Source organism: Triturus cristatus, chromosome 8 (assembly GCF_964204655.1).
Source record: "Triturus cristatus chromosome 8, aTriCri1.1, whole genome shotgun sequence".
NCBI classification, from domain to species: Eukaryota; Metazoa; Chordata; class Amphibia; order Caudata; family Salamandridae; genus Triturus; species Triturus cristatus.
Window position 1 is genome coordinate 470144656 of NC_140591.1, and position 9817 is coordinate 470154472.

The 9817-nt window shown below is 41.9% G+C and overlaps 1 pseudogene; it reads left to right on the forward strand.

Annotated features, from left to right (window-relative positions):
• Window positions 1-4338, forward strand: part of LOC146802357 (mucin-2-like) — a 127811-nt pseudogene extending 123473 nt beyond the window's left edge.
• Window positions 4339-9817: the final 5479 nt, after the last annotated feature.

A 9817-nucleotide genomic window follows, 5' to 3' on the forward strand; every position in this document is an offset into this window, starting at 1 on the left:
TGAACAATCTATACATACTTCAAATTTTAAGCACTCAATGAATGAAAAGATGGTATCAAAGACAAGGGAATATCTTTTTTCAAAGAAATAGAAGCTTTTTTTATATAGATAAAATTCATGAGGGTACAATCAGATATAATTAATATAACACAACACCATGAAACAGGATGTACAAATCTACCTGCAAATCATAAATGAGAAAACAGTTACTTCAATACAATGAATGTTTAGGAAACAGATGAGAGAGTCGACGTTTCGGTCTGTTGTGGAGTAATTGTCCGTCAGACCATCTTCAGGATGTACAGTCAGTTGCATAAAAAGACCGTTTGCAGCAGTCTAATAATCGAGTACGACAGAATCAAGTCTTGCTGCAAATGCAGGTTCGCCAAAAGAATTCACTGTTGAAATGTTCACTCCTGCATTAAATTGCTTGTCGCTGAATGCTTTAAGGTGTCAATCAATAAACGTTATTTAACTATACCAGCGAGTTAGAGGATTACATCCGGAGTATAGAGTTTTGGAAAATCTCACTAACGAATCAAGTCTTTATGTAGCGCATTCACCGGTGTGAGTCCTGTGGATGCAGAGCACAGATCATGGCAAAATCGTGTTACGATATTTGAAGCAAACCATCGGATGTGAAGGATGATGAATAAAATTGACAATTTGCTAAATACTAACAATAACTGCAGAAAATACTAATATCATGCAAAGTCAGGCTGGAGTTTGCGATGGCAAATCCTGCAATTCATAAACTGGCATATGCATCAAAGCTTTTTGCGATCGCAAAAGGTGCAATTCGCAAAAATCGGCCATTTGCGATCGCAAAATTAGCTTTTGAGATGCATCAAGGGTCAAGGCACTCACAATATGAGAATCCGCAATTAATTGCAAGTTCTCAAATTGCAATTACATTTAAGGAATCGCATTTTGTGATTCCTTAAATGCAATGCAAGAACCAATTTGAAGTAGCGAATTCACTACTAGGGGGCGCAAATTACCATGAAGTTGAACTTCATGGTAATTTGCAAAAACTTTGAAAAATGCACTAGAGTGCATTTTTCAAAGTTGTAGGTTGCACATACTCATGTCCTTGGGACATGTGTGTGCGCAACATTTGTGCACGGATCAATTTCAGGGGTGCAACTGGGTGTCCTTTTGACACCCTTGCACCCTTGAAATTGAATGAGCAATTTGCGAGTACCAATTGGTACTCGCAAATTGCGCTAGTAATTTCCCATTCATTCCTATGGGCCTGTAGTCCCATAGGAATGAATGGGAAGCTATTCCTTATTTGCGAGTCGCTATTTGCGAGTCGCAAATAAGGTATGTGTAGGAATCGCTATTATTATAGCGATTCCTACATGCATAGGATGTTGCGACTCCTTAATTGCGAATCCTTAATATTTGCAATTAAGGACTCGCAAAATCCTAGCTTGATGCATGTGCCTGAAAATCACTGTGTGAGTTTTGTGACGCCTACCCAATCGCAATTTGGAAGGGGTGTTCCTTCTAAATTGCGATTCGGTGTGCAGCCTATCAAAGTTTGGAAACCTAAATTGCGTTTACAAATTATTGGATAGTTACTGAGACCTCAAACAGGTAGTAACTGATTGGAAGAATGGAAGGAGGCCCCTTGAGACCCTTTTTTAAAAAAAACTTTATTTTCCATTTTTTCACGAGATTTCTAAAGATAAATATGAGCAACCTCGTTCACTGAAGAGTACAGAGTCATCGTCACAGAATCAACAGACACATTTTACATTTTCAATAAAAGCTGTTTCTGGTACGGCTAGTACAATGAATACAACAGTGCTGTAGCTGCATCCCTCATCCATCTCTCGTCCCCAGCCCACTTCGTTCCTCAGTGACACAAGGGACCAAACATATTTAGCCACATTGATCAAATATTCTAGGCAGTGTAGAATTGTAGATGGCATCATACATCGTGTTTGTTAGCAACATAAAAAATGTGTCACCCCACTCCCTCTGGAACCATGCTGTTGTCTGGTTGAGAGTGCCCCTTGGGACCCTTCACCTTAGGGACTTTTAGTGAAAGCCTTGTAGGGAGTAAGCAATGGTCCAGGGGACACCTGCCTGCCCCTTCTGATGTTTTCCTAAACGGAAAACTTTTTTTATGTTTTAAAGCAACACCAGTTTCTTTAAGGAACACAGGCTGCTTTAAAAATAAAACACACAATTTCGGAATGCAAACACAAGGAAGACGGTCTGCTGACCCTTGCTGGTCACCATCCCTGTATTTCGAAACAATCAAAAGAGGCTGCAAATTGCAATTTACCTAATTATTTTTAATTATGCAGGTTATCCTGTAACCACCTGAGAAAGTGATTTTGAGACGGCACCTATTCGTACATAGGGGGTTTCACAAAATCAGTCTGTTTGGAAAAAGTTTGCATACGATTTGGATCCACTTTTTACAAACGGGTCTTTATACATCTGGAATATAACTGAATATAACTGAGAAAATAAAATATATGGAACGGGTGAAACATGCATTTTGCAGAGTTGGCATAAGAGTAGGGGAAGAGGAAAGCCAATCAAACTCGCTCAGAGAATCATCCACAACTTCAATGTTGACTTTCTCAGTGCAACACACAGCTGTATGTGTTTGCTGCCCAGATTTCTGTGCTAATTTCTGGGTTCTTCAATTGAACTGCCAGGCCATTTTCTGTACTTCCTCGTGTTCACCAATATCTACTCTAAAATCGAAATCACTAATTCTGCAGTTCTGAAGAATAGCTTTGCGCTATATAATACTCTGTAAAAATAAATAGTAAATCCACCTCTGGCTATGATGACCACAAAAAGCCTCTCACCAGAATGTATTGCCCACTGTTCAGGAAGAAACATTTGCAACTCCACTCTATCATGGTCAGTGAATTCAACATCAGGCTGAGTTTTTCGAAGGGTAAATTGCAGAGCAGTAAAGCCTTGGTTTTATCAATGACCCCACCATGTTCTCCTTTCTGGGGATCTTCCCCTTCTTTGAGAGTATGACCTATTTCTTCACCATAACTTAATAATCAATGTGGGCAAGTTCTATAATGCCTATGATAGTGCCCAAAGGGCCAAGAAGCCTATTGTTTCCGAGTAGCAACTCCTGTGTGAAGGTGATGCGTTTAAAGGCCACATTACCAACGCGTTTTGTGGTGGTGGCCACCTACTTTGTGTATTGGCCATTCACTAAAAGGATTGACCTGGCCAAGTTGTTTGTGCAATTGCTTTCTTTGTCAATTGAATACATAAGACAACAATGGAAACTTCCAACTTTTCATCCAGAGTGACTGTTCTTGGCATGGCAGGGACACCCCAGTGAGATAAGCTTGGGCTGTTGACGCGCTCATGCCTTGGGAGTTTCTAATTGGAAGGAATGAGGATCGCCTGTCCTAGTATACAATTTACTTTGAATTCTTTATCCTTTAAATGATTGGTGATTGATGCAGTGCTGAACAGTTAAATTTCAGGATCAGGAGATTGAGATCTATTGCCAAAGGTAAACAGTGACCTACAGCTATAGATGGAATAGTATGTACCCTCCAAAAATACAACTGCTTCATTATTAATCTGTGAATGGCATTGCTCTGCAGCTCAGAAGGAGTGAGTGTCTTGCTGCCCAAGGTAATGATGTCATCCTCCCCGTCAGTCAAGTGTTGTATCAGGATTCCTCTCAGTCGGTAGGAGCTGATCTCATAGGCCTTGGTCCGAAATTTAGATGGAAAAAATGCACAAGATTGATTAATTCTGCCAGGAAGTGCTGTCTTAGAAAGTTTTTATTGGTCTGCCCCCACGTCTACTCACTTGGACCTAGGATTACTATTGCTCACGCAGTGTGGCATTGCGTTAGAAATCATTGCACTGCATTACATTGATTTATTGCCTGATGGATGTGCTATATTTACAATACAGTGCACCATGACATGACAGCAACACACCCATGATGTAGAATGATGCAGTTGTACTTGTACAATGTGCTGTAATGCAACTCCTACCTACGTGATACAGACATCTCGCGTCAGGGAGTTGCACGTACAACAAAATCAACGCTCCGAGCTGGCCCTTTATCCTGATTTCACACCACAGGTGCAAGAGGCACGTAGTCAATTTGCACCTGCGAAAAGGAAACTCAGATAACTACAACTTGACTATGCAATGTTATACTCAGCCAAGTTACGAGTGACTTTCAATGGGAAGAATAAGATCTACTCCGACCTGCAAGTGCTACAACAAGAACTGAAGAAGCTAGATAAGGAATGCAAAAGAAACCCGTCGCAGAAATCAGCCGAGGGGGACATTGCTGTGCAAGAAACCACAGAATAACCAGTTGCCTGTAGCAGAACTCTTCCAGACTATCTGTGTGATTTGCAGCGACATACCTGGTGATATAATTCAAATAAATACATTTTTTATCTGTATCAGAATGGCAGACAGGCAATATATGGGGAATGGAGGTGGGATAATAAGAAGGTACAAGGATAAAGTTTATATTGTTAGAAGACTGCAACAAGTTACAGAAATCATAGAAGTTAGTGAAATGTTGATCTGGATTGTACAGTAAACTTAAGGCGGACAGAGGCCATCTTTGGGTACAGTTAGTTGGGCAACCGATGCCCCTAAGGTGTAAGACACACTGGGGAGTAATGTTTATTATTGTTGGCAGGGTGGGATGCAAGAAGTTAAGCCTAGCCAGGCTTCACAAACCAGGCTGTTGCATCGGTGGGGGTAGGTGGGAACCACGTTAATGCGTCAGACGTTAATGCGTCAGCAAGCAAAACAGGTTTCAATGTGTGCGAAATGTACTGTTCAAGCACAAAGTCATGTAGCGCATATATTCTGAATATTGTTAAAAAGCAAATACAATGCAAGCAGAACGCAGCACCAGAGATAATATCCTATATAATAACGTGAGGGGCTTAAATAATCAAAGGAAAATACGTAAAGTAGTAGCCTACTTACAAAGACATCAGGTGGATGTTGCTATGGCCCATTTCCCTAAGTGTTTGACCTCATCTGCCGCCAAGTTGTTGAATTTGACCACTTGTGCCCTAATTTGTACTAGTACTTTTATATCGCTCGTTTCTACAAATTGCCTCTCAAGGGATTTTAGATTAACTTCCGCCTTTGTCAGTTGCGTTCTGATTGACTTAAGCGCACCTGCTTGTTTCGCAATAGCCATACCTCTAATATAGACCTTAAATGTTTCCCATATAGTGCTCATCTGGGGGACACTGCCTACATTAGTAGTGAAAAACTTGTTGATTGCTGCTCCTAGCTCGTTATGGAAAACTGGGTCCAATAATGAATATTGCGGGAAACGGCAATTAAATACTTCGCGTCGGATGCCCCTAAGTGACAAAGTGAGAAGCACCGGGGAGTGGTTGGAGAGCTATCCCAGTGCCTCACACTCATATACTCACCTATGTGGCCAATAGAAAGGTGTGACTGGTTCCCCCTGTGCGACGACAAAGGGGTGCTAAAATCCCCTCACAAGCTAAAAATTGAGCGCATGGGAAACTCTTTCATGGTAGGGTGGTGAAGACATGGGAGCACATACTGGTCCAGACACCACACCCAACGACACTAGACGCTTACCACTTTCACAGAGCTCGGCGGGCTCTTTGCGCTGTATTTGGGGATGACATGGCAGAACCATTGGAGATGAAAGCACTAACATATCTGACGACGGCCAACTTCCCCAAGTATGGGATAACTGCGCTTTACACCTTTAACAGGGCCAGTGCTATCCCTATATTGCATAAATCACAAGCTGATTGGTAAGCAGAGCTAGGAATAGAGATCACAGAAGCACAGTGGGCAATTTGCTTTGCGAACACTTGGTCCATATCACAAAATGGATGCCTCAGGCTAATACACTACAAATATCTTCACAGAGCATACTACTCTCCTTCCCGACTACATAAATAGGGATGACAGATGCCCTAGATGCAGGTCCAGTGGTGCGGATTTCATACATCTGTCCTGGGAGTGCACCAGAAAACGCGAGTTTTGGAAGGAGGTATTCATAGCGCTGACGCAAATGTTGGAGCTCCCTATCCCTGAAACCCCTCTGGTCGCACTCCTGGATTATGATAGGGAAATTCAGAAGTCAAGATGTAAACTGGCGGCAATAGAACTTTTACTAGTGAAACGTAGAATAGCTATGAGCTGGATACACGGCCCACTTCCTAAGTTATCTGAATGGTATACAGACCTGACCTTTTTCTCCACACAATCAGATATTTATAATGCCCTAATCCCAAAAAGGTGTAGACCCAAAGACATATGGGGCCCGTATAGGTCTTACATGTACACGATGAATAAAAACAGAATACATATGCTTTTGATGGCAATGGTTTATATATGAGCCTATGCTTCTCACAATATTGGAAATGCATGGAATATCAATGTGCATATGTGTAGACATGGAAAGTTGGTGTTGTATGACAGTAATATACAGCAAAACGGTACATGTGATCGAAATGTTATTGTTTGCTATTTGCAATGTAATGCTTGACATCATTGACCTGGAGTCATTTCCCACTCTCAAGGAATTGTCAAAGTAATTTCTCCTAAAATACCATTTTTGCCTACCAACACCTACTTTTATGATTTGTCTCTCATGATAATGGTGCTCATTTAACCAAGATAATGTGTACAGTACTTGTAATTATTAATGTAATGTTAGAATTTCTCATAAGGGAATATGCTATTACTAAATTTTGGTGCGGATTGGCAGAATATCTTGAAACCAATGTAGCCCTGTAGGCCACCAAAACAGTAGCTGTTGTGTTTTTTTGATCTGTGGCAAACATACAGATATGAAACAGACCTTCTATACAAACATATGGTGTATAGTGATGGTGTCTATGCAATGCTACATTTGTTGTTTTCCAGTGCCAATGTAGACACTCTAGAGCTGTGTTCAAGAGCCCCTGTGTTGTGTTCAGTATACATTATGTTCCTGAAGGTGTTTCTTTCACCTCATGCTAAACATTGAATGTATTCCTTCTTGCTATGTGTACTAAGTTATGCATCACACATCTACATAAGAAATAATATTGTGTTTAAGAAATACATTTTCAGCCTTATCCCATTCTGGTTGTTCATATGTATTTAATGAAATCCTTATTCACAAGTCAGTGTTAATGAGGATGTGTGTGTGTCTGCTCACAATACAATTGCCTATTCAACTTAATGTGTGTGAGTCTGCTGCCCAGCAGTGAACAGGTGTATGGCTGCTGCAGTTCAGGCAGCAGGCACCCCTGGTGCTCCTCTGGTCATGAAATAAGTCTCTCTTGATCTCTGCCAGCAGATCTTGGTTACTCCTGGATTGGGATACTTGAATATTTGCTCATCCTTCACTGGACAGGCTGCACTCCTTTGTCATGTCTGTACTGGCTCAAGCTAACAACACTTACTGTAATCCTCAGGCCCCTTCAAAAATTTAGGGGCATGTAAAATCACACACAGGGCAACTACTTATTCTGGTTACTGCTATGCACAGGTCATGGGTCTTCTTTTTGTTATAGTAAATCACCAGGTTGACAGCCATAACTCTGCAACATGGCACACACCTGGCAAGGGTGATTGGGATTACATAAATGGGCAGACTGTCGAATTGCTTTTGTAATCATGATTTACCTCAATCTAACACTCTGCACCCAGGATCCACTTGATATAATACACATAGGACTTTGCTTCATCCAGGCAATCTCATTCTCCTGAAATAGTTATTTGTTATTGGGTCATGCATAAGGTGTTGCAACAGATGCCATGCAAGTTATCATTTTCTTTATTTTAATTTTTTTAAATGTTTTTATTTTACAGAGTTTTATCTAGCGCAAACTTGACCCAAATCGGTTATCAGAGCGCTGTACATAGCACCAGTTGCATTACATGAGGACACATTCATTTTTGTTAGGCATGGGAAGATAAAGTGATTTGTCCAGAATCACAGGATGTTCAGCGTCATTGCTGAGACTTGAACCCAGTTCCCCAGATTCCAGGTCAACCGCCCTAGCCATTAGGCCAACTCCTCTCCCTCAATCAGGATATCATGATTATCCTGTGTGCTGTCCTTGCAAAAAGCAGGTGCGATTGTCACACCTTTACCTCCCAGCCATGGTCACAACATGCTGAACTTGTTTTCAGCTTCTGAAAGCACTTATATACCTTTTGATTTACTATTTTTATATTTCTATCAGCCCCTTGTTATAAGCCGTTTCAACACATACATTTTTGGAAATTTGTCTGTTTTTGTTATGTTTTTAATTTCCTTCCCAACATTGAAGGCTATAAACCTCAGTTGCACTTTTACTCCAGAGACTAGTGTGTCACAGCAGGATACTATCAAAGTCAGACAAAGCATAACACAGGTCATATGAGTGACTAGAGGCTCACACCTGGATGTCAGTCTCACTGAGCTGTACATCAACATTTTAAAAATTACTCTGTTCATACTCTATATGATTACCTTTTCAGTCACATCTCCTTCCTGAGATGTTTGAAGCATTCTTTGAAAAATCATCCCTTTCATAATCCAAGATTCATTTTGAGGAGTGTTGAAGAGCTATGCGCTTTTTTCCTACGGTGTGTGCCAACCAATTTCTGTGGAATGCAGCCATAGAGAAATCTATTCTGCTCATCTACCTCCATTTGTCCCTCAACTAAAGACCTGAGTAAGGAAAACGCAGGCCCTTATGCATGGCAGCATTTGCACACACTCATGCATCCTTATTGCTGCACATAAATATGCGTGTAGGTATTCATATAATGTACAAACCTGAGCACAGGCACATTTTGGCACCATGCACTCAAATATTCATGTAGTATCCACCATACATGTGTCGTGATAGAGGCTAAGGCTGAGGTGAGCACACAGCAGTGCAAATTGTTACAAGTAGTCCAGTAGACAACATTCACATGACACAGGCATCTTCATTGACTACTAAGGGGCCCATTTTGATGTTGGTTAGAAATCCTCTGACTGATACTTACCTAGCAGGGGAGGGAGACACCATGATCATGAAGGTGGTTCTCCCAGGGGGAGGGTCATCCATTGCACTTCGGATGTGCGGACCCCTGCGATGTCTCCCCCCCTAAAACAAAGAAATCCTCTGACTGGTGGTCGGCGGCTTTCCCATCGACATCTACGGTTTCATTTCCGACTGCCTGATTACAATCTAGGTGGTCAGAAGTGAAACCAGCCGGTCATTCTGGCAGTATCCTAATTGGCTCAAGAAGACTGTCGGCCAGTCAGAGATCAGCCCGTAATCCTTAGGGATTATGATGTCGGTCTCTGCCAGGCTTTCCATGTCGGGCTTTCTGACATGGACAGCCTGTTGGAAAGCGACATTGGGGGCTTCTAGTAGGGCCCCCTTCACCTTGCAGCCTCTGGTTGGGGGGAGAGGAGGCTCTCTGCTAATCCCTGCATCCTCCCATTTGTCTATGAGAGCTTGTTCTACGGGCGGTTTACGGCCGCAGCACAAGCTCCTATAGACAAATGTGAATATGTGACCGCACCATGTGCGGTCGCATTGTAAATGTGGTGTTGGGACCGCCGACCGGAGGTCAGCCGTTCCCAAGACCTCAACGGTGTAGGTCAGAGGCAACTTCAACGAACAACATAATGAGACCCTAAGTATGAAATCAATCTGGAGCCACAAATGCACTTGTGCTACTCACCCGGTAACAGCAGTAGTCCTCAACCACTACAAAGCTAGCAGAACGTGTGTCCCTCCAACGGTAATCAGGCCACACACTGGGAGAAAAACCAAATTCATACTGCTCACACATAATC